At 49.4% G+C, this 22344-nt stretch overlaps 1 protein-coding gene across 5 annotated transcripts in view; it reads left to right on the top strand.

Moving 5' to 3' along the window:
* Nucleotides 1–22344, top strand: part of LOC139268607 (guanine nucleotide-binding protein G(I)/G(S)/G(O) subunit gamma-12) — a 213817-nt gene that overhangs the window by 6987 nt on the left and 184486 nt on the right. The gene's annotated exons all lie outside the window — the stretch shown is intronic.

Consider the following 22344-nt stretch of genomic DNA (forward strand, 5'->3'; position numbering starts at 1 on the left):
CCCCCACCCCTGCTCTCTCTCTCTCTCCCCCCCCCACCCCTGCTCTCTCTCTCTCTCCCCCCCCCCCCCACCCCTGCTCTCTCTCTTTCCCCCCCCCCCCCACCCCTGCTCTCTCTCTCTCTCTCTCCCCCCCCCCCCCCCCACCCCTGCTCTCTCTTTCTCCCCCCCCCCCCCCCACCCCTTCTCTCTTCTCTCTTCCCCCCACACCCCTTCTCTCTTCCCCCCCCACACCCCGCCTCTCTTTCTCCCCCCCCCCCCGGACCCGCCTCTCTTCCCCCCCCCCCCCCCGACCCGCCTCTCTTTCTCCCCCCCCCCCCGACCCGCCTCTCTTTCTCCCCCCCCCCCCCCGACCCGCCTCTCTTTCTCCCCCCCCCCCCCGACCCGCCTCTCTTTCTCCCCCCCCGACCCGCCTCTCTTTCTCCCCCCCGACCCGCCTCTCTTTCTCCCCCCCCCCGACCCGCCTCTCTTTCTCCCCCCCCCCCCGACCCGCCTCTCTTTCTCCCCCCCCCCCCCCGACCCGCCTCTCTTTCTCCCCCCCCCCCGACCCGCCTCTCTTTCTCCCCCCCCCCCCGACCCGCCTCTCTTTCTCCCCCCCCCCCGACCCGCCTCTCTTTCTCCCCCCCCCCCCCGACCCGCCTCTCTTTCTCCCCCCCCGACCCGCCTCTCTTTCTCCCCCCCCGACCCGCCTCTCTTTCTCCCCCCCCGACCCGCCTCTCTTTCTCCCCCCCCGACCCGCCTCTCTTTCTCCCCCCCCGACCCGCCTCTCTTTCTCCCCCCCCCGACCCGCCTCTCTTTCTCCCCCCCCGACCCGCCTCTCTTTCTCCCCCCCCGACCCGCCTCTCTTTCTCCCCCCCCCGACCCGCCTCTCTTTCTCCCCCCCCGACCCGCCTCTCTTTCTCCCCCCCCGACCCGCCTCTCTTTCTCCCCCCCCGACCCGCCTCTCTTTCTCCCCCCCCGACCCGCCTCTCTTTCTCCCCCCCCGACCCGCCTCTCTTTCTCCCCCCGACCCGCCTCTCTTTCTCCCCCCCCGACCCGCCTCTCTTTCTCCCCCCCCGACCCGCCTCTCTTTCTCCCCCCCCGACCCGCCTCTCTTTCTCCCCCCCCGACCCGCCTCTCTTTCTCCCCCCCCGACCCGCCTCTCTTTCTCCCCCCCCGACCCGCCTCTCTTTCTCCCCCCCCGACCCGCCTCTCTTTCTCCCCCCCCGACCCGCCTCTCTTTCTCCCCCCCCGACCCGCCTCTCTTTCTCCCCCCCCGACCCGCCTCTCTTTCTCCCCCCCCGACCCGCCTCTCTTTCTCCCCCCCGACCCGCCTCTCTTTCTCCCCCCCCCGACCCGCCTCTCTTTCTCCCCCCCCGACCCGCCTCTCTTTCTCCCCCCCCGACCCGCCTCTCTTTCTCCCCCCCCGACCCGCCTCTCTTTCTCCCCCCCCGACCCGCCTCTCTTTCTCCCCCCCCGACCCGCCTCTCTTTCTCCCCCCCCGACCCGCCTCTCTTTCTCCCCCCCCGACCCGCCTCTCTTTCTCCCCCCCCGACCCGCCTCTCTTTCTCCCCCCCCGACCCGCCTCTCTTTCTCCCCCCCCGACCCGCCTCTCTTTCTCCCCCCCGACCCGCCTCTCTTTCTCCCCCCCCGACCCGCCTCTCTTTCTCCCCCCCCGACCCGCCTCTCTTTCTCCCCCCCCGACCCGCCTCTCTTTCTCCCCCCCCGACCCGCCTCTCTTTCTCCCCCCCCGACCCGCCTCTCTTTCTCCCCCCCCGACCCGCCTCTCTTTCTCCCCCCCCGACCCGCCTCTCTTTCTCCCCCCCCGACCCGCCTCTCTTTCTCCCCCCCCGACCCGCCTCTCTTTCTCCCCCCCCGACCCGCCTCTCTTTCTCCCCCCCCCGACCCGCCTCTCTTTCTCCCCCCCCGACCCGCCTCTCTTTCTCCCCCCCCGACCCGCCTCTCTTTCTCCCCCCCCGACCCGCCTCTCTTTCTCCCCCCCCGACCCGCCTCTCTTTCTCCCCCCCCGACCCGCCTCTCTTTCTCCCCCCCCGACCCGCCTCTCTTTCTCCCCCCCCGACCCGCCTCTCTTTCTCCCCCCCCGACCCGCCTCTCTTTCTCCCCCCCCGACCCGCCTCTCTTTCTCCCCCCCCGACCCGCCTCTCTTTCTCCCCCCCCGACCCGCCTCTCTTTCTCCCCCCCCGACCCGCCTCTCTTTCTCCCCCCCCGACCCGCCTCTCTTTCTCCCCCCCCGACCCGCCTCTCTTTCTCCCCCCCCGACCCGCCTCTCTTTCTCCCCCCCCGACCCGCCTCTCTTTCTCCCCCCCCGACCCGCCTCTCTTTCTCCCCCCCGACCCGCCTCTCTTTCTCCCCCCCCGACCCGCCTCTCTTTCTCCCCCCCCGACCCGCCTCTCTTTCTCCCCCCCCGACCCGCCTCTCTTTCTCCCCCCCCGACCCGCCTCTCTTTCTCCCCCCCCGACCCGCCTCTCTTTCTCCCCCCCCGACCCGCCTCTCTTTCTCCCCCCCCGACCCGCCTCTCTTTCTCCCCCCCCGACCCGCCTCTCTTTCTCCCCCCCCGACCCGCCTCTCTTTCTCCCCCCCCGACCCGCCTCTCTTTCTCCCCCCCCGACCCGCCTCTCTTTCTCCCCCCCCGACCCGCCTCTCTTTCTCCCCCCCCGACCCGCCTCTCTTTCTCCCCCCCCGACCCGCCTCTCTTTCTCCCCCCCCGACCCGCCTCTCTTTCTCCCCCCCCGACCCGCCTCTCTTTCTCCCCCCCCGACCCGCCTCTCTTTCTCCCCCCCCGACCCGCCTCTCTTTCTCCCCCCCCGACCCGCCTCTCTTTCTCCCCCCCCGACCCGCCTCTCTTTCTCCCCCCCCGACCCGCCTCTCTTTCTCCCCCCCCGACCCGCCTCTCTTTCTCCCCCCCCGACCCGCCTCTCTTTCTCCCCCCCCGACCCGCCTCTCTTTCTCCCCCCCCGACCCGCCTCTCTTTCTCCCCCCCCGACCCGCCTCTCTTTCTCCCCCCCCGACCCGCCTCTCTTTCTCCCCCCCCGACCCGCCTCTCTTTCTCCCCCCCCGACCCGCCTCTCTTTCTCCCCCCCCGACCCGCCTCTCTTTCTCCCCCCCCGACCCGCCTCTCTTTCTCCCCCCCCGACCCGCCTCTCTTTCTCCCCCCCCCGACCCGCCTCTCTTTCTCCCCCCCCGACCCGCCTCTCTTTCTCCCCCCCCGACCCGCCTCTCTTTCTCCCCCCCCGACCCGCCTCTCTTTCTCCCCCCCCCGACCCGCCTCTCTTTCTCCCCCCCCGACCCGCCTCTCTTTCTCCCCCCCCGACCCGCCTCTCTTTCTCCCCCCCCGACCCGCCTCTCTTTCTCCCCCCCCGACCCGCCTCTCTTTCTCCCCCCCCGACCCGCCTCTCTTTCTCCCCCCCCGACCCGCCTCTCTTTCTCCCCCCCCCGACCCGCCTCTCTTTCTCCCCCCCCGACCCGCCTCTCTTTCTCCCCCCCCGACCCGCCTCTCTTTCTCCCCCCCCGACCCGCCTCTCTTTCTCCCCCCCCGACCCGCCTCTCTTTCTCCCCCCCCGACCCGCCTCTCTTTCTCCCCCCCCGACCCGCCTCTCTTTCTCCCCCCCCGACCCGCCTCTCTTTCTCCCCCCCCGACCCGCCTCTCTTTCTCCCCCCCCCCCCCCCCGACCCGCCTCTCTTTCTCCCCCCCCCCCCCCCCCGACCCGCCTCTCTTTTCCCCCCCCCCCCCCCCCCCTGGACAGACACTGCCAGACAGAGAGTGAGTTCCACACACACAGACAATCAGAGACACTGGGGGGGCATCCCAGCACGCTGTTGGAGGACTCTCCGTGCTGCAGTCGGTAAGTAGAAAATGTTTTATTTATTTGATTTTTTTTTAAAATTATTTTTAATTTTTTTAAATTTATTTATTGGTTGATTTATTGATGTATTTATCATTGATGATTGCTCTTTATTTGTAAAACTGAAGTGTTTAATTATTGTAAACTTCCCTTTTAACCCCCCCCCCCCCCCCATTCCCTTCGCCTAATTTGTAACCTACGCCTGATTTTCTAAAGTGTAGATAAGGTTTTTTCGAACATAGAAAAATCTTCACTTACTCCATTCTAAGTTAGTTTGGAGTAAGTTTTCACTGCCTAAACCTTGAAAACAGGCGTAAGTGGTCGGACACGCCCCCTTTTGAAAAAATAATTCTGTTCCAACGTGAAACTGTTCTAACTGATTAGAACTGGACCAAACTAAATGCCGAGAATTCAAATTTCTAAGATATTCCATTCTAAACCAGTTGCTCCAAAAAAACAGGAGCAACTCAGGCCGAAACGTGGCCCCTTAGAAAACATAATCAAGGACAAAATTAACAGTCACTTGGTCAAGTGTGGATTAATTAAGGAAAGCCAGCATGGATTTGCTGAAGACAAATCGTGTTCAACCAACTTGATCGCGGTTTTTAATGAGGTAACAGAGAGGGTTGATGACGGCAATGCAGTTGACATGGTGTACATGGATTTCCAAAAGGTGTTCGACAAAGTGCTACATAATAGGCTTGCTAGCAAAGTTGAAGCCCATAGAATAAAAGGGACAGTGACAACATGGATACGAAGTTGGCTAAGTGACAGGAAACAGAGTATTGGTTGTTTTTTGGACTGGAGGAAGGTACACAGTGGTGTTCCCCAGCAGTTGGTACTAGGACCACTGCTTTTCCTAATATATATTAATTACTTGGATATGGGTGTTCAGGGCACAATTTCAAAATTTGCAGATGACAAAACTTGGAAGTATAGTGAGGAGGATAGTGATAGACTGCAAGAGGACATAGATAGGCTGGTGGAATGGTCGAACACGTGGCAGATTAAATTTAACGCAGAAAAGTGCAAAGTGATACATTTTGGTAGAAAGAATGAGAGGAAATATAAACTAAAGGGGATACATGAACAGAGAGACCTGTGGACAGATGTGCACAAATTGTTGAAGGTGGTAGGGCAGGTTTGAGAAAGCGGTTAAAAAAGCTTACGGGATCTGGGCTTCATGAATCGAGGTATAGAGTACAAAAGCTTGGAAATTATAATCCTGTATAAAACACCGGTTCGACCTCAACAGGAGTATTGCACCGCACTATAGGAAAGATGTGAAGGCCTTAGAGAGGGTGCAGAAAAGCTATACGAGATTGATTCCAGGGATGAGGGTTTTCAGTTGTGTGGATAGACTGGAGAAGCTGGGGTTGTTCTCCTTCGAGCAGAGAAGATTGAGGAGAGATTTGATATAGGTATTCAAAATCATGAGTCTGGACAGAGTAGATAGAAACTGTTCCCATTAGCAGAAGGGTTGAGAATCAGAGGGCACAGATTTAAGGTGATTGGCAAAAGAATTGGAATGATGCCACAACAAATCCCCCTCCCCCTCTCGCCACTGTGGCTAGGAAAGGGGTGGGGGAGATTTTTCTTCAGACTATTGCTTTAATTTTAATTGATTTCAATTTCTTCAATTTGACCGTTTAAGGAAAATAAATGTTTTAACTTTTTTCACTCGTGTTCAAAGCTAGGAGGTAGCCTGGGGCTAAGTCAGGCCTGTGTTCAAAGCACTCCATGGCCTCTGCCCCCTTGAATCTCCTGCCCCCAACCCTCTCTGAACTCTGTAGTTCTCTAGTTCTGGCCTCTTGCACATTCCTGATTTCCTTCGCCCCACCTTTGGCGGACGTGCCTTCTAGGCCCTAAGATCTGGAATTCCTGCATAAACCTCTCCACTTCTCCTACTTCTCGGTCCTCATTTTAAGGTGATCCTTAAAACCTATCTCTTTGACCAAGCTTATAGTCATCTGTGCTAATATCTTTATGTGGCTATTTTGACTGATTTATGCTGAAGTGCTGTGGGACATTTTACTACTTTAAGGGTGCTATATAAATGTAAAATGTTATTGTTCCAATCACAGCTCGAATGTGACAGGATAGATTTTTTGTAATTTAAACATTCTCAGCTTGTGTAGGCTGTGTATACTGTATTTACTGAGACTGCAGTTAACCTGAGTGCCCTGGGCTCCTGCTACTGATCACTGTCCAGTCACCCCAGCAGCAAAGGCCAAGTCTGCAAAGGGACATGTTTTTTTTTGGCCCCCAAGGTTGAATAAGCTGCCAACAATCACTGCATACCCTCACACATTGGCCACTCTGAGGGGCACCAGCTGGCAACCAGTGACACTGGAACCCCTTATAATAGAGGAATATATTGCTTGGGTGAGAGGAGGGTCGTGTGGAGTATAAACCCCGACATGGAGTGAAGGTCGGAATTGGGGAGGAGCGGAGGGAGTGACTGACGAGGATTAGAGGTTGGGACCGGCGATTAGTGTGGAAGCAAATCATCCTCGACCCTGAGGGACTGCCGATGATGATGATGATGATGATTTGGTAAAATGTGTTGCTGTGTATGTATGTGTCTGTGCCTGGAGAGGATCAATTAATAATTGTGTACAACAGATAATGATCTTGGGATGATTGACAATGGGCTGCTGAGCAGTATTGTGACAAATAGGGATTTCACCACATTTTGAAATATAAAAAGTCTGTATTTTCTTTTAATTTCTATTTATGGGGAGGGGATGGTCACTTTAAATTTATTTTGTTGCAATCACTAGTCTAGCTAATTTCAAGAAATCAAGAAACTCGAGAACTGACTCTGTTTAGATGGGATGCTTCATATTTTGCGCTGATTACAACCTAGTTTACTTGCTTTTGTTTTGTGAATGGTTAATTGAGTCTAGAAGGCATTAATATGTTAATACATTGTCATTGCAAAGCCATCAGAGTTGATCAAAGCATTCACTGGTAACCACCTGCTTAGCTAAGAGTCCATGAATGGGTTTTTCTGGAAATTTCTCCTTCAGGGTAGCTATGGTTAATTGTGTGACAGTTATCTGTCAATCACCCTCTGGTCTGTTGGGATCAAAGTGTGCAGGTAGGGTTGGAATCCCAAAGGGAGTCCTTGCTCCCCAGTTTTTATACCACTGTCGTCATTATCATAGGCAGCCCCTCGGAATCGAGGAAGACTTGCTTCCACTCCCAAAGTGAGTTCTCTGATGGCTGAGCAGTCCAATACGAGAGCCACAGACCCTGTCACAGGTGGGACAGACATTCGCCGAGGGACGGGATGGGTGGGGCTGGTTTTCCGTGCACTCCTTCCGCTGCCTGCACTTGACCTCCTCACGTGCTTTGTGTTGAGACTCGAAGAACTCAACGCCCTCCCGGATGCGCTTTCTCCACCTCGGGTGATCTTTGGCCAGGGTCTCCCAGGTGTCAGTGGTGATGTCGCACTTTACCAGGGAGGCTTTGAGGGTGTCCTTGTAACGTTTCCGCTGCCCACCTTTGGCTCGTTTACCATGAAGGAGCTCTGCATAAAGCATTTGCTTTGGGAGTCTCGTATCTGGCATGCGAACCAAGTGGCCTGCCCAGCGAAGCTGATTGAGTGTGGTCAGTGCTTCAATACTGGGGATGTTAGCCTGGACGAGGACACTGATGTTGGTGCGCCTGTCCTCCCAGGGGATTTACAGGATCTTGCGGAGACATCGTTGGTGATATATCTCCAGCGACTTGAGGTGCCTTCTATACATTGGTCATGCCTCAGATCCATACAGGAGGGCAGGTATTACAACAGCCCTGTAGACCATGAGCTTGGTGGTAGATTTGAGGGCCAGGTCTTCAAACACACTTTTCCTCATACGGCCGAAGGCTGCACTGCCGCACTGGAGACAATGTTGAATCTCCGCATCAATGTCTGCCTTTGTTGATCAGAGGCTCCCGAAATATGGGAAATGGTCCACATTGTTGAGGGCTGCGCCGTGAATCTTGATGACTGGGGTCAGTGCTGTGCGGCAGGGACAGGCTGGTAGAGGACCTTTTGTCTTATGGATGTTAAGCATAAGGCTCATGCTTCGTATGCCTCCGTGAATACATTGACTATATCCTGGAGTTCAGCCTCAGAATATGCGCAGATGCAGGCATCGTCCGCGTACTGCAGCTCAACGACAGAGGTTGGGGTGATCTTGGACCTGGCCTGGAGGCGGCATAGGTTAAACAGTTTCCCACTGGTTCTGTAGTTTAGTTCCACTCCAGCAGGGAACTTGTTGATTGTTAGGTGGAGCATGGCGGCGAGGAAGATTGAGAAGAGGGTTGGAGCGATGACTCGGCCCTGTTTGACCCCGGTCCGGACATGAATTGGGTCTGTAATGGATCCGTTGGTAAGGATCACGGCCTGCATGTCGTCGTGAAGCAGGCGAAGGATGTTGACAAACTTTTGGGGGCATCCGAAACTGAGGAGGACGCTCCATAGACCCTCACGGTTGACAGTGTCAAAGGCCTTTGTAAGATCGAAGGCGGCCATATATAAGGGCTGGTGCTGCTCCTTGCATTTACCTGCAGCTGTCGCGCTGCAAAGATTATGTCTGTTGTGCCCCGTAGGGGACGAAATCCGCACTGTGATTCCGGGAGGAGCTCCTCGGCCACAGGGAGAAGACTGTTGAGGAGAAGTCTAGCGACAACCTTCCCAGTGGCTGATAGCAGGGAGATTCCCCTATAATTGCTGCGGTCAGACTTGCCCCTCTTTTAAAAAATGGTCACAATCACTGCATCTCTGAGATCTCCCGGCATGCTCTCCTCACTCCAGATGAGAGAGATGAGGTAATGTATCCGCGCCAACAATGCCTCTCCACCATACTTTCGCGCCTCAGCAGGGATTCCATCTGCACCCGTAGCCTTGTTATTTTTGAGCTGTTTTATGGCTTTGCCTACCTCGTGCAATGTTGGAGTTTCACTGAGTTGGTGGTGGGCTGCATGCTGTGGGATGGAGTCGAGAACACTCAAGTCCAAGGCAGATTCTCGATTGAGGAGATCTTCAAAGTGCTCCTTCCATTGGGCCCAGACAGCCTTGGTGTCCTTGATGAGTGTTTCCCCGTTTTTGGCCAGGAGTGGTGTGGGGCTTTGGGAGTTTGGACCGCAGGTGGCCTTGACTGCAATGAAGAATCCTCGTAGATCATAGCTGTCGGCCAGTTGTTATATCTCCTGTGCGTTCTCCATCCACCACCTGTTCTTTAGCTCCCGGGGTTTTTGTTGGACCTGAGCCTTGAGCCGTCTATAATGTTGTTTTGCGGCTCCCGAGTTGGGTTGTTGCTTGAAGCTCAGAAATGCTTTGCGCTTGCGATCTATTAGTTCGTCGATCTCCTGATCATTTTCATCAAACCAGTCCTGATGTTTTCTGGTTGAGTGACAAAGTGTCTCTTCACAGGCACTAGTTATGGAGGCCTGGAGAGCAGACCAAGCGCTGTGGGCATTCAGCATCTCGGCCATCAAGACATGCCAGGTTGGCTGTGAGGCGCTGGCTGTATAGGGCTCTCTTAGCTGCAGTGCCACGGCATTAACTTTTTTGCGGCACTACTTCTGCTGTCCCCTCTGCTTTGGGGCTATGTTACTGTTGATGATGGATCGGATTAGACGGTGGTCCGTTCAGCAGTCGTCAGCTCCTGTCATGGCATAGGTGATGCGCACATCCTTGCGATCCCTGGCTCGGACAATGACATAGTCAAGCAGACGCCAGTATTTGGAGCGAGGGTGTCGCCACGATGCCTTGTATTTGTCCCTCTGGCGGAACAGGGTTCATGTTCTAGACATTTTGTCAGGAGTAGGGTACCACTGGAGTTGGCTTTCCCTACCCCCTCTCTGCCAATCACTCCTCCCTAGAGGGCTGCGTCTTTGCCGACCCTGGCATTAAAGTCATCTAGGAGGATCAATTTGTCGCCCGTGGGGACGTGGGACAAGGATGTCTCGAGGTTGGAAAAAAAAACCTTTTTAGCCTTCTCCATTGCATCGAGTGTAGGGGCGTACGCACTGATTGTGGCGCATTGGTTCCAGGATAGGGTGAGATGAAGAGTCATGAGGCGTTCGTTAACCCCACAAGGGGAGTCTTTGAGGCGGTTGACCAGCTCATTTTTGACAGTGAAGCCAACTCCATGAAGGTGGCGTTCTTCCTCTGGTTTTCCTTTCCAGAAAAAGGTATAACCTCCACCATGTTCCTTCAACTGGCCTTCCCCTGCCCACCTGGTCTCGCTTAGGGTGGCAATGTCAATGTGAGTTCCCTGGCAACTATGGCGGTGTGGCCTGTTGCTGTTGGAGTTGTTCATGAGGGTCCTGACCTTCATACTGACGAAGTGGAAGATGCCTGTGCATGAGTTCTTTTAACGTGGGGTGGCCACTGCACACCGGCAACCACACTGGCTTAGCTGAACAAGGTCTTGGTCCAGTGGCAAGGGGGTCCAAGACAACTGGAGACCAGCAACAGCTGTATAAGCCTACTTGCCTACGGCGAAGTGTTGGCTGCAAGCTCGGCGCCGAGTAGCGCCATTGATGGTAGATGGCCTGAGGCTTGGTTGTGGGGCAGGTATTAGGAAGGTCACTTCCAAAGCTATTTTAAGAGTTAAAAGTTGATAATTCCCAATTTGTTTAAAAGGTTTCTAAGAGTTGTTAAGTCTAAGATGTAGATCAATAATAGGTTATAAAAGTTTCCCCAATTATTTAAAAGTTTTCGCGGTAACAGGCCCAGACTGACGGTCACCAATTTTGTAAAGGACCCCGCACCGGCTCACACCTATCCCGGGCTGGAAGGACCCCGCACCGGCTCGCACCTATCCCAGGCCGAAAGGACCCTGCATCGACCTCAGGGCCTCGCTGACCTCGGGGCCTGGTCGATTTGCCGACCTCAGGGCCTTGCCAACTCCCCAGGGCAATACAGGAGACCACATCTTTACTCTACAACAGAAATAACACGAGGATTGGGCCGCTGGGACTCCGGGGTCGCTGTTGAGGCCGGCTCTGAGCTGGCCGAAGGGACACAGTGGCTGGCGTTTAACCGGCCGTAGGGACTCCGTCCGGGATCGGCATCTAACTGGCCGAAGGGACTCCGGGGCCGCTCCAGGACAAGAGGGCTGGCGGCACCCATGGAGCAGTGCCAGAGGAGTAACCTGATTTACACCTCAGTCTTTTAATCAATTTTTAATCAACTTTTAATTTAAAAAAAAAATTTTAATCGACCTGGGTAACTTTTTAAACAATTTGGAAAAACTTTTAAACAACTTGGAAATCTTGAAGAAACCTTTTAATAACTTTGGAAATTTTGATACTACTGTACTCCAGTTGTGGAGATGGTCTTTGGGAGCTTCGTGGTCCATTATGAATCCTGATGTACAAGAACTGTAGTCTAGATTCAGTAGTATAAGTAGTAATGAAATGTTGCAACTTTTTGTTACTTTTGTGAGTGAGTGAAATGTTTTGTAAAACAGGTCTATGCTGCTGTACCGTCTCTTACTACTGATTATCTTTTAATAGATCTGTTCTGTACTTTATAGCTTAAACTGATCTGATGTTTATTATTCGACTATCAGAAGTCTAGGAGACTGAGAGGGCTTGTATCATATCCAGCCAACTAAGTACTGTAACCATAGTTTCTGTTTGATCCCTGAACAATACTAAAATGCCAGGTGTTGTGCATGTAAGGTCATGCTTCAGTTCGTAGGGAACGAGGGCTCATTTGCAGGTGGTTCGTAACGCTGAGCATGAGAAAAATATCTGGTAAAGCCTAAACACATATAACTTTACTTCTGATAATGATCTTGGGGTGCTCGCCAACTTGAGCATGAGGTAGTGTTTTAGTTAGTTGTCAATACTTGACACGTAGTGTGACTTCCTTTCTTTTCTAAACTACACTTGTAATGTGTTACAGTAATGTGAAATTGCTTCATACAAGATGTTATAACAATGTTTTAGCATCATTTAATGGTCGTTTATTTTGAGTTATTGGTGTTCTTAAAAAAAAATTGTACATGAACCAAATATACTGAGCTTCCTCTCTGAAATGTCTTGGTTGAAAAATATATTCACCATTTGAGGAAAAGAAGAATATTTATTTATGCAGTGTCAAGAACAGTATTCCACCTTGAAATGCTTTAATTTCCATTATGATTACTGTCTGCTGTCCCAATCTGAGTTTGGTCATGTTAACTTGTATCCCATTTTGGTTGCATATACTTGCTCACCTGCCGTATATGTGGCACAATTCTAGTTCTCACCTCGGGGGCAGCAGTCAGTCCATTACAGTCCATTTGGCTAAGATCATGCGTAACTGACCTGACAGGGGAGTAACCACCATAACCCCAAGGTGGTTCTCCCTGGATCAGGAAGGTATATGCTTGCTTTTTTGGAAATAGGAGGTGGGTGGGGTGGCTTTACCCATCCACCTCCACGGAGGTGTGTGGGGGACCTGACCCATCCACCTCCATGGCACGAACCTGGTATTGCAGTACTTCCAGGAACGGTGCAGTGGCTCTAGGCCTTTTGGCTAAGAGCATTGGTGCAGAGTGATCCTTGACGTGTGCAAGATGACCTCTGGCGTTTGTGATTTGACAAAGAATTGGAACGATTGGCTACGAATTTCAAAAAAAAAAAAATTAGTGGTTGTTTTCAGCACGTTAATACGTATGCACATGGGAAGGTAGAGCCAAACAAATCCATCTTTAATTTATCTCGGACGTTGTTTTTGTGATGGTGTGTTGATGAGGGTGATCACCCATTCAGGTGGTGTCGGAGAACTTTCTTGTGTTGGAGTTCAAAAACTAGGGTCAACATTAGGATCCCTTCTCCCAGTCGATAATGGGAATTGTCATAATAAAAGAAGCCACAATTGTATGGTACAATAATATCTTAACCGGTATATTCTGGCTCAATCTATAACATAAAGGTGCAAGTTATGCGGTGTCAAGAACAGTATTCCACCTTGAAATGATCATTGTTTTGTGCTTACCTGGACGATTTCTTGACTGTTGGGGCTCGGTCCCATTTGATTTCCTGTCCTGTTCTGCAACCTGGATTGTTCTAGTCTATTATACTATGCTGTGGCTGCACTACCATCTAATTCTCCAAGTTTAAGGAAACCGACTCCCGCTCACCCTTTGGATCAATAATCACTGTCCCACTCTGTATCTCCCTCCAGAATGTCCGTTCATTTGCGAACAAGGCCCTTACCATACTTGACATTGGCCTAGAAATCCAGGTCGAGCACTTCCCACAGGCACTCGACTGAGAAAGTTAAAAAAGATGCGCACCTACTTGTTACTGCTGCGCCCGTTCGAACTTCCGATCCTGAGGCCTTCACTCCCTACGCATCGGAGTGTGTGCACGTTGGGACGTCCATATGCTGGAGCTGGAGTCACATGGCTGTGGGCAGCCATATCAAGGTACAGTATTTTCTCATTCATAATAATGGGAACACCGTAAGTTGGAGTTCCCATTATTATGAATGAGAAACCTCCTCAAACACACACAACACTAATTAAAAAAAAAAGAAAAATACACTATATATTTAAGATTCATTTAAATTAAAGTTCTTATTTCAAAAAAATATTTTCCCAAGTTTTTTTTAAAGCTTTTTTGATTATGCCTTAAAATAAACTTACCATAGTGGGGGAGGGTTTTTAACAATAAAATATTTTTTCATATGTGTTTATTTAATTTAATTTTAATGTTTATGTTTTTAACACTTGCGCCTGTAAAAATAGGCTATACGCCTGCTTTTTTAGGCGCAAGTTTTTTGAGGACATTTGCTGGGCAAGATATGCATAAATATCGGAAATCTTGCCCTGCAAGTGTCCTCGCTCCTGATGTGCGCGAGATATGTCAAGTCAGAAACTTGACAGATTGGAAAAGCCAGTTTTCAGCGCATGTGCATTGCGTGCTGAAAACCGGCTTTTCTGATGCCTTCGTACGGACCCGTGACATCGGAATTTCAGGGCCATTGTTGTGGATGATTGCATTGACATTATGACCTTGACGGAATCCTGGCTCACGTGTGACTACACCTTGCTCCTTACCAAAGTCCCCTGCCTGGCTGTTCTTCCCATCACTTATCTCGTACAAACTATCACAGTCATGGTGTGGCATTTATCCCCAAATCACACTTTGGTCTCTTCTGGTATCTTCTCCTTTGAACATCTTGCCTCGTTTCATCCCTCTCGCCTCCCCTTTAAAATCTTCATTCTCTCACCCCCATCCAAAGCCATGCCCCAAGTTTCACACTGAGATTTCCTCATTCCTTTCCTCCTTCAGCCTGTGATTTCAATCTCCATCTCAACTTGCTTTGCCCTTTTTTTAATTCATTGCCCTCGTGGCTCTGCATCACGCTCGCGCTCACTCTGCATCTCGCTCGTGCCGGACCTGGAGCGCTCGTCGCTCGCTCGCTCGCTCTGGGTACTCTCATAGAAATATAGAAAATAGGTGCAGGAGTAGGCCATTCAGCCCTTTGAGTCTGCACCACCATTCAATAAGATCGTGGCTGATCATTCCCCTCAGTACCCCCTTTCCTGCTTTCTCCCCATACCCCTTGATACCTTTAGCCGTCAGGGCCATATCTAACTCCCTCTTGAATATATTCAATGAACTGGCATCAACAACTCTGCGGTAGAGAATTCCACAGGTTAACAACTCAGTGAAGCAGTTTCTCCTCATCTCAGTCCTAAATGGCTTACCCCTTATCCTTAGACTGTGACCCCTGGTTTTGGACTTCCCCAACATCGGGAACATTCTTCCTGCATCTAACCTGTCCAGTGCCGTCAGAATTTTATATGTTTTCTATGAGATCACCCCTCATTCTAAACTCCAGTGAATACAGGTCCAGTCGCTCCTCATACGTCAGGATCGCTCTGATCTCGCTTTTTTTTTGGTTTTAGGGTAAAATGTAAAAAAATTACAATATTGTATGTTTTATTTCCTTGTAAAGGCCTACTTAAGTTATTGTATAGAGGTTATTGCTGACTTTTGAGAAGCCCTGAATATGGTCTATTAAATAATGTTCTATGCCGAAAGAGCTGTAACCAGATATTGTAAGGGCGCTATGTCATGCGATTTCGATATGCTGGCTTTGCAAAACATTCTGCTTTATTCTATTTGCATGTGAGGTTTGGCTCTGCTCCACTGGAGATTTTGAGCATTTCCTTTAGTGAATTCAGCATTTGGATGAGTGCTACTTGTGGTTGTTGATTCTGTTGCTAGTGGGGCTGAATTAGACTAGACATCTGAAAGCTGATGGCATTCATTTATCTATGGGACAGTCAGTGTGGTGGAATCATGAGTAGATTTGATTTGTAAACAAGGCATGCTGTCTGGAACATCTGCTGTGAAAAGCACACATTTGAACAAGAGGTATGTGCTTCATGTGATTCACAGTAATAGCTTAAAACTGAATAGGTGAGTACAATTTACAGGAGTGAGGCAGACTTTACTGAAAAGATACTATTCGAGAGTTTCTGGCGTGATGGCATTGAGTACAGTGTATTTATGTTGTGCTGCGTAAGTTTGTGCTAAACTCGCAAAGGAACTACAATGTAGCAATTTCACAGATTTTCTGTTTTTACTTCACTCGTGATCAACTTTTTTTGCTCAAGTGGTTTGCAAAGTCCTTTTCTTGTGCAATAGTTTTTATTCTATCTTGTATTTACGTACAGAAGATTGAATGCACTACGATGAACTGATTCTTCTGGATGTTAAATAAAAAAACAAATATTCTGTATAAAGTTGTAACTTCCACTGGACTACTTTATACATTGGTTTTAAAAACAAAACCAATGAATTAAATGATTTGTTTTTTTTAGATTGAATTGATAGGTCTTTGATCTCAAAACAAAGGTCTTGCTGTTTGTACACGAGGTTTCATCCAGCTGATTCTTATTGACACTTTTGCACGCAATTCTGTTAAGTGTCAGAAGCAAACTGACGTATGTGCTGGCATTACTGATTCATACTGACATTTGGATGAAACAATTGGCTTCAAAAGTATTTTTTTTATTTTAAAGTGGTGAAAGGTCTGATATTTTGCAAAATATGAATCATTTATTCACTTGCATAGTACGTTGGATTTTATTTGAAACTGCACTGAATGTGTCAGTTATTTAAATAATGTTTTTCATTATCTAATGCTTCATTTGTAAATGTTAAACCTTTATAGTTGAGAGTTCTGGATTAATAGTGCATTATGAGCAGATCAGTAACTGTTCAATGCAAGCCATGTGAATGCATGGATTGCCATAGTATAGATGCTATAAATAGTGAAATCCTGTTACAATTTATGCAGTCTGACAACATGGAAAAATGATCTGTGACCACACTTAAAAATACTGAAATTCAATATGATTGGTTCACCTATGCGGTTTACTGATGATGAATTGGCACTTGAACATTTTGCTTGTACTGTACCTGAAAGTTCCTATTATATTGATATTCTTGTGTTTCATATTTTCATAAATATGGGTTTGTTTTAGCCTGAAACTCCCAAGTCAGGTAATTGGCATACATCAGGTGAACCAAGACGATTACTTTAAGATCAATCGGGCACATGGAACAAGAGGATTTCGATTTCTGAAAAGCAAAAAAAGATCTTGGAGAATAAGAGCCTGATAAGTGAGGGGGAGGTGAGCGAGAGAGGCTGGTCCATTTAGCTTGTCCCTACAGGTCATGTTGCAGGCGAGCATCATGTACAGTGGCCCCCACCCCGCCCTTCCTAAAAATTCTCCTACCCACCAGCAGCCATTTATTCTCCTTGGGGAGGCAACAAAAAAAAAGATTTTTAAAAACATGACAAATTCAGGGGGAAATGAATTCTGTGAAATTCCTCTTTAAAACTAGGTATTAATCTATTGAATCTCCTATGAATCTTTTCCTGTAGCTCAAATCTCACACTTTTGTCAAGTAATCCAAAAACTATACACAGTATTCTGGATGAGGTCTAATCAGCCTACAGTATCCGAATGGTTTATGGTATTGGACTAACAATTCAGAGTTTCAGTTCAAATCCCACCCTGGCAAGTTGGGAGATTGAATGGTGACTTGTGGAATGACACCAGATAAAATAACCATGAAAAGTGCTGGAGTTCCTACTTCAGGGAAGGGAACCCATCACCATGGTCTGGCCTACATCGAACTCCAGCCCTGGGCAATAAATGTGGCAACATTACCCGCATCCCCAGAATAAATATAAAAAAGGTCTTGTACAAGGACACTATAGTGCTTTTTGTTTTATATTGAATTGTCCCAACATTCTATTTGCTTTTGTTATAGCCTCAGTAGTGAGACTCATACACTTGGATCTCTTTGCCCACTTAACAATGCTTGCTACCCACGTACATAACAGAACAATGTCACTTTTAAATTCCAATCCAGTTGAGATAAAGGTAAACATTTCATTAGTTATTTGATTACTTTTTGTACCTGTGCACAATATATTTTAGTGATTTGTGTACACTGACACCTAAATCCCTTTGTTCCTCCACAGCTCCTAATCTCTCCACATTAAGAAAATAGTCCTATTTTTAAAAATTCATTCTGGGATGTGGGCGTTGCTGGCAAGGCCAGCATTTATTGTTCATCCCTAATTGCCCTCTAAGGTGGTGGTGAGCCTCTGCCTTGAACTGCTACAATCCTTGTGGTGAAGGAACTCCCACAGTGCTGTTGGGGAGTGAGTTCCAGGATTTTGACCCAGCGATATATTTCCAAGTCAGGATGGTGTGTAACTTGGAGGGGAACTTGCAGGTGATGGTGCTCCCATGCACTTGCTGCCCTTGTCCTTCTAGGTAACAAGTGGAGAGTTTTCCTTCACACTCCTGACTTTTGTCTTTGTCGATGGTGGAAAGGCTTTGGGGGACTCGGGAGGTGAGATACTCGCTGCAGAATACCCAGCCTCTGACCTGCTGCTGTTGCCACAGTATTTATGTGGCTAGTCCAGTTAAGTTGGTGACCCCCAGATGGTGGACGATTTGGTGATAGTAATGCCAATGTTACTTCCCACTTATCAAACCAAGCCTGAATGTCGTCCAGGTCTTAAGGGCATGGACTGCTACATTTTCTGAGGAGTTGCGAATGGAACTGAACACTGCAATCATCAGCGAACATCCTGACTTCTGGACCTTATGATGGAGGGAAGGTCATTGCTGAAGTAGCTGAAGATGGTTGAGCCCAGGACACTGCCCCGAGGAACTCCTGCAGCGATGTCCTGGGGCTAGGATGATTGACCTCCAACCACTCCCGCCCTCCTGTATACCACTGTTTCGCCACCTCTGGCTGGTCTGTCCTGCCGGTGGGACAGGACACACAGATGGTGATGGAGGAGTCTGGGACATTGGCTGAACGATATGATTGAGAGGATGACTATGTCAGGCTGTTGCTTGACTAGTCTGTGGGTCAGCTCTCCCAATTTTGGCACAAATCCCCAGATGTTAGTGAGGAGGACTTTGCAGGGTTGACTGTGCCATTTTCGTGTCCGAAGCCAAGGTCGATGCCGGGTGGACTGTCCGGTATTATTCTCATTATTATTTTCTGTAGTGGTTTGTTGCAACTGAGTGGCTTGATGGGCCATTTCAGAGGGCAGTTAAGAGTCAACCACATTGCTGTGGGTCTGGAGTCACAAATAAACCAGACCAGGTAAGGATGGCAGATTTCCATTAGTGAAACCGACTAATAACCTACCCCATTAGTTTTTATGACGATCCAGTCATAATCGTAATCATTACTGACACTCTCCTTTTATTCCATATTTTTTTTTTAAATTTAACAATTTAAATTTCACAGATGCCGAGGCGTCTCTGGATTACCACTCCCATAACTTAACCACTATGCTATCGGTCCCAACCTATTTGTCTTTCTTAGATCCAAAGTGGATAACGTCACACTTCCCCACATTGAACTCCGTCTGCCATAATTTTGCCCACACATTTTCTGTCTATGTCCCTTTGTAACTTCTTGCCCTCATTTGCACAATTTACTGAGCCTCCTGACTGTGTTAACTGCAAACTTGGATATACAACTTTCTATTCTTTCATCCAAGTCAGTAATATAGGCCCCAAGTTTCCACACGCTACAAAACGGGCGCCCCTCCGAGCTGGGCGCCCGTTTTTCGCGCCAAAAACGGCGCCTGAAAAAAAACGCGCGATTCTGGAGTGCCCTGCAGCTCCATGTCTGCTTGGCGCGGGGCCCAGGGGGGCGGAGCCTACCACTCGCGCCAATTTTGTAAGTGGGAGGGGGCGGGTAGCATTTAAATTAGTTTTTTTCGTGCCGGCAACGCTGCGCGTGCGCGTTGGAGCATTCGCGCACGCGCAGTGTGAAGGAAACATTGGCACTCGGCCATTTTTGTAGTTCTTTGTAGCTGTTTAATTTTTGAACATTTTTTAATAAAAGCACATTGCCCTTCTCTCTCTTTTCCTCCTCCCCCCCCCCCCCCCTGCCGTCGGGAATGGCTGCTCAACTTGAGGCTTCCTGCAGCCTTCTCACTGCCTCCTTCCCCCCCCCCCCCAGCCCGCCGTCGGGAACAGCTGCCTCCTCCCTCCCTCCCATTCGCGGGAACGACGCCACACCGCTGAGCTGACTGTAAGGCTTCCACCTCAAGTGGAAGGCTGCTTGCTGCCTGCTTACTGCCCCTCCCTCCCTCCCGTTCGCGGGAACGACGCCACACCGCTGAGCTGACTGTAAGGCTTCCACCTCAAGTGGAAGGCTGCTTGCTGCCTGCTTACGGCCCCTCTCTCCCTCCCTCCCGCCCTCCCTCCCGTTCGCGGGAACGACGCCACACCGCTGAGCTGACTGTAAGGCTTCCACCTCAAGTGGAAGGCTGCTTGCTTACTGCCCCTCCCTCCTTCCCTCCCTCCCTTCCTCCCTCCCGTTCGCGGGAACGACGCCACACCGCTGAGCTGACTGAAGCACTTTCACACAGGTAGGAAGATGGTTTATTTAATATTTTCTTTGCTTAGAAATGTTTATTCAGGTTGGATTTATTTGTATAAGTATAAATAAGGATTTATTGTAGAATTTAATGACTTCCCCGCCCCCCCCCCCCCCCCCAACCTTGTTCTGGACACCTAATTTGTAACCTGCGCCTGATTTTTTTAATGTGTAGACAAGGTTTTTTCAGTTCTACAAAAATCTTCACTTGCTCCATTCTAAGTTAGTTTGGAGTACGTTTTCACTGTGGAAACTTTGAAATCAGGCGTCAGTGGCCGGACACGCCCCCTTTTGAAGAAAAAATTCTGTTCCAAAGTGAAACTGTTCTTACTGACTAGAACTGCAGAAAAAAAAATGTGGAGAATTGCGATTTCTAAGATAGTCCGTTCTCCACCAGTTGCTCCTAAAAATCAGGCGCAAATCATGTGGAAACTTGGGCCCTTAATATGGTGAAATGCTGAAGTCCCAGTACAGATCGCTGGACAATACCACTTGTTATATCCAACTAATTACCAACCCATGTCACAAGGTTACTTGCAATTCATTTTTGCTAATAATCTCGTGTGAGGAAGGCCAGTGGAAGGCTTTGGAGATGGTAATGGTCATTGACCTTGACCCAGAGAACAGGGAGTCGGGATAAATGGTTCATTCTCTGGTTGGCAACCAGTAACTAGTGGGGTGCCGCAGGGATCAGTGCTCGGACCTCAACTATTTTCAATCTATATTAATGACTTGGAAGAAGGGACTGAGTGTAACATAGCCAAGTTTGCTGACGATACAAAGATGGGAAGAAAAGCAATGTGTGAGGAGGACACAAAACATCTGCAAAAGGACATAGACAGGCTAAGTGAGTGGTCAAAAAATTGGCAGATGGAGTATAATGTTAGAAAGTGTGAGGTCATGCACTTTGGCAGAAAAAAAAATCAAAGAACAAGTTATTATTTAACTGGAGAAAGATTGCAAAGTGCCGCAGTACAGCGGGACCTGGGGGTACTTGTGCATGAAACACAAAAGGATAGTATGCAGGTACAGCAAGTGATCAGGAAGGCCAATGGTATCTTGGCCTTTATTGCCAAGGGAATGGAGTATAAAAGCAGGGAAATCTTGCTACAGCTATACAAGATTTTGGTGAGGCCACACCTGGAATACTGCGTGCAGTTTTGGTTTCCATATTTACGAAAGGATATACTTGCTTTGGAAGCAGTTCAGAGAAGGTTCACTATGTTGATTCCGGGGATGAGGAAAGGTTGAGTAGGTTGGGCCTCTACTCATTGGAATTCAGAAGAATGAGAGGTGATCTTATCGAAACGTATAAGATTATGAGGGGGCTTGACAAGGTGGATGCAGAGAGGATGTTTCCACTGATGGGGAAGACTAGAACTAGAGGGCATGATCTTAGAATAAGGGGTCGCCCATTTAAAACAGAGAGAAGAAATTTCTCCTCATGAGGGTTATAAATCTGTGGAATTTGCTGTCTGAGAGCTGTGGAAGCTGGGACATTAAATAAATTTAAGACAGAAATAGACAGTTTCTTAAACGATAAGGGAATAAGGGGTTATGGGGAGCAGGCGGGGAAGTGGAACTGAGTCTATGATTGGATCAGCCATGATATTAAATGGCGGAGCAGGCTCGAGGGGCCGTATGGCCTACTCCTGTTCCTATTATGTTCTTATAAACCAGAGAGCTTGGTTGCATGTTGCTACACTTGTGCAGCTGCCAGGATGGTTTGGGCCTTCATGCTGTCTGAATTGGTTGGGTTGGGTGGGGTGGGGTGGGGGGGATACAAAAGTACAGAGCTGTTGTTATGCAGAGAGACAGCAACCTCATCTGTGCCCATTGCACATCTGTCCCTCCTATTTGGCCCTGCTTCAATATAACAACAAATTCACTGATCTGCAAGAGAACAAACATGATGAGAGCATTGAAGTGACTGAACGAATGGAGACTTCTCTGAGACTGTCCATGGAGAAGGATAATAGAACCTCAAATCCAGGTTATTTGACAACATGGGGAAAGAAGTTGGATAAGCGTTAATATGTCACTTGACCAGGTCAGGACACTTTCTGCACCATGCTCACCACTCCTAAATACTCCTCCTTTGGTTTTTGTATGACTACGTTTCTGTGAAGCACCTTGGGATGTTTTTCTATATAAAAGCTGCTATATAAATGAAAGTTGTTATGCTGGATAAGATTTTGATCACTTTCTGATGTGAATGTATTGGATAAAAATGTTGGAAATTATATGAATGAAAGTTGACTGGGACCAGGCATCTATCTTTCCCATGTCCTGCCTCATTCATATTGTCCTTACCTATGGATTTCTTGCTCGGCTTCTTCATAAGTGATGAGTTTGGGAGGGGTGGAGGGCTCCTCCTGTGTGGCTTCTCTCCCTCTTGTTATAGCAGCCTTCGGCAAGAAAGATAGAAGGGGGCAAATTATTGCCATTGGCAAAAGGGCCTTCAGACTTTACCATGCATTGCTTGTTGCCCAGAGTGCATGATGACAGGAACACTCATCATGCTCTAATAACTAATGGAAGCAATGGTAGGGTTTCCAACTTT

Source organism: Pristiophorus japonicus, chromosome 8 (assembly GCF_044704955.1).
Source record: "Pristiophorus japonicus isolate sPriJap1 chromosome 8, sPriJap1.hap1, whole genome shotgun sequence".
NCBI lineage: Eukaryota > Metazoa > Chordata > Chondrichthyes > Pristiophoridae > Pristiophorus > Pristiophorus japonicus.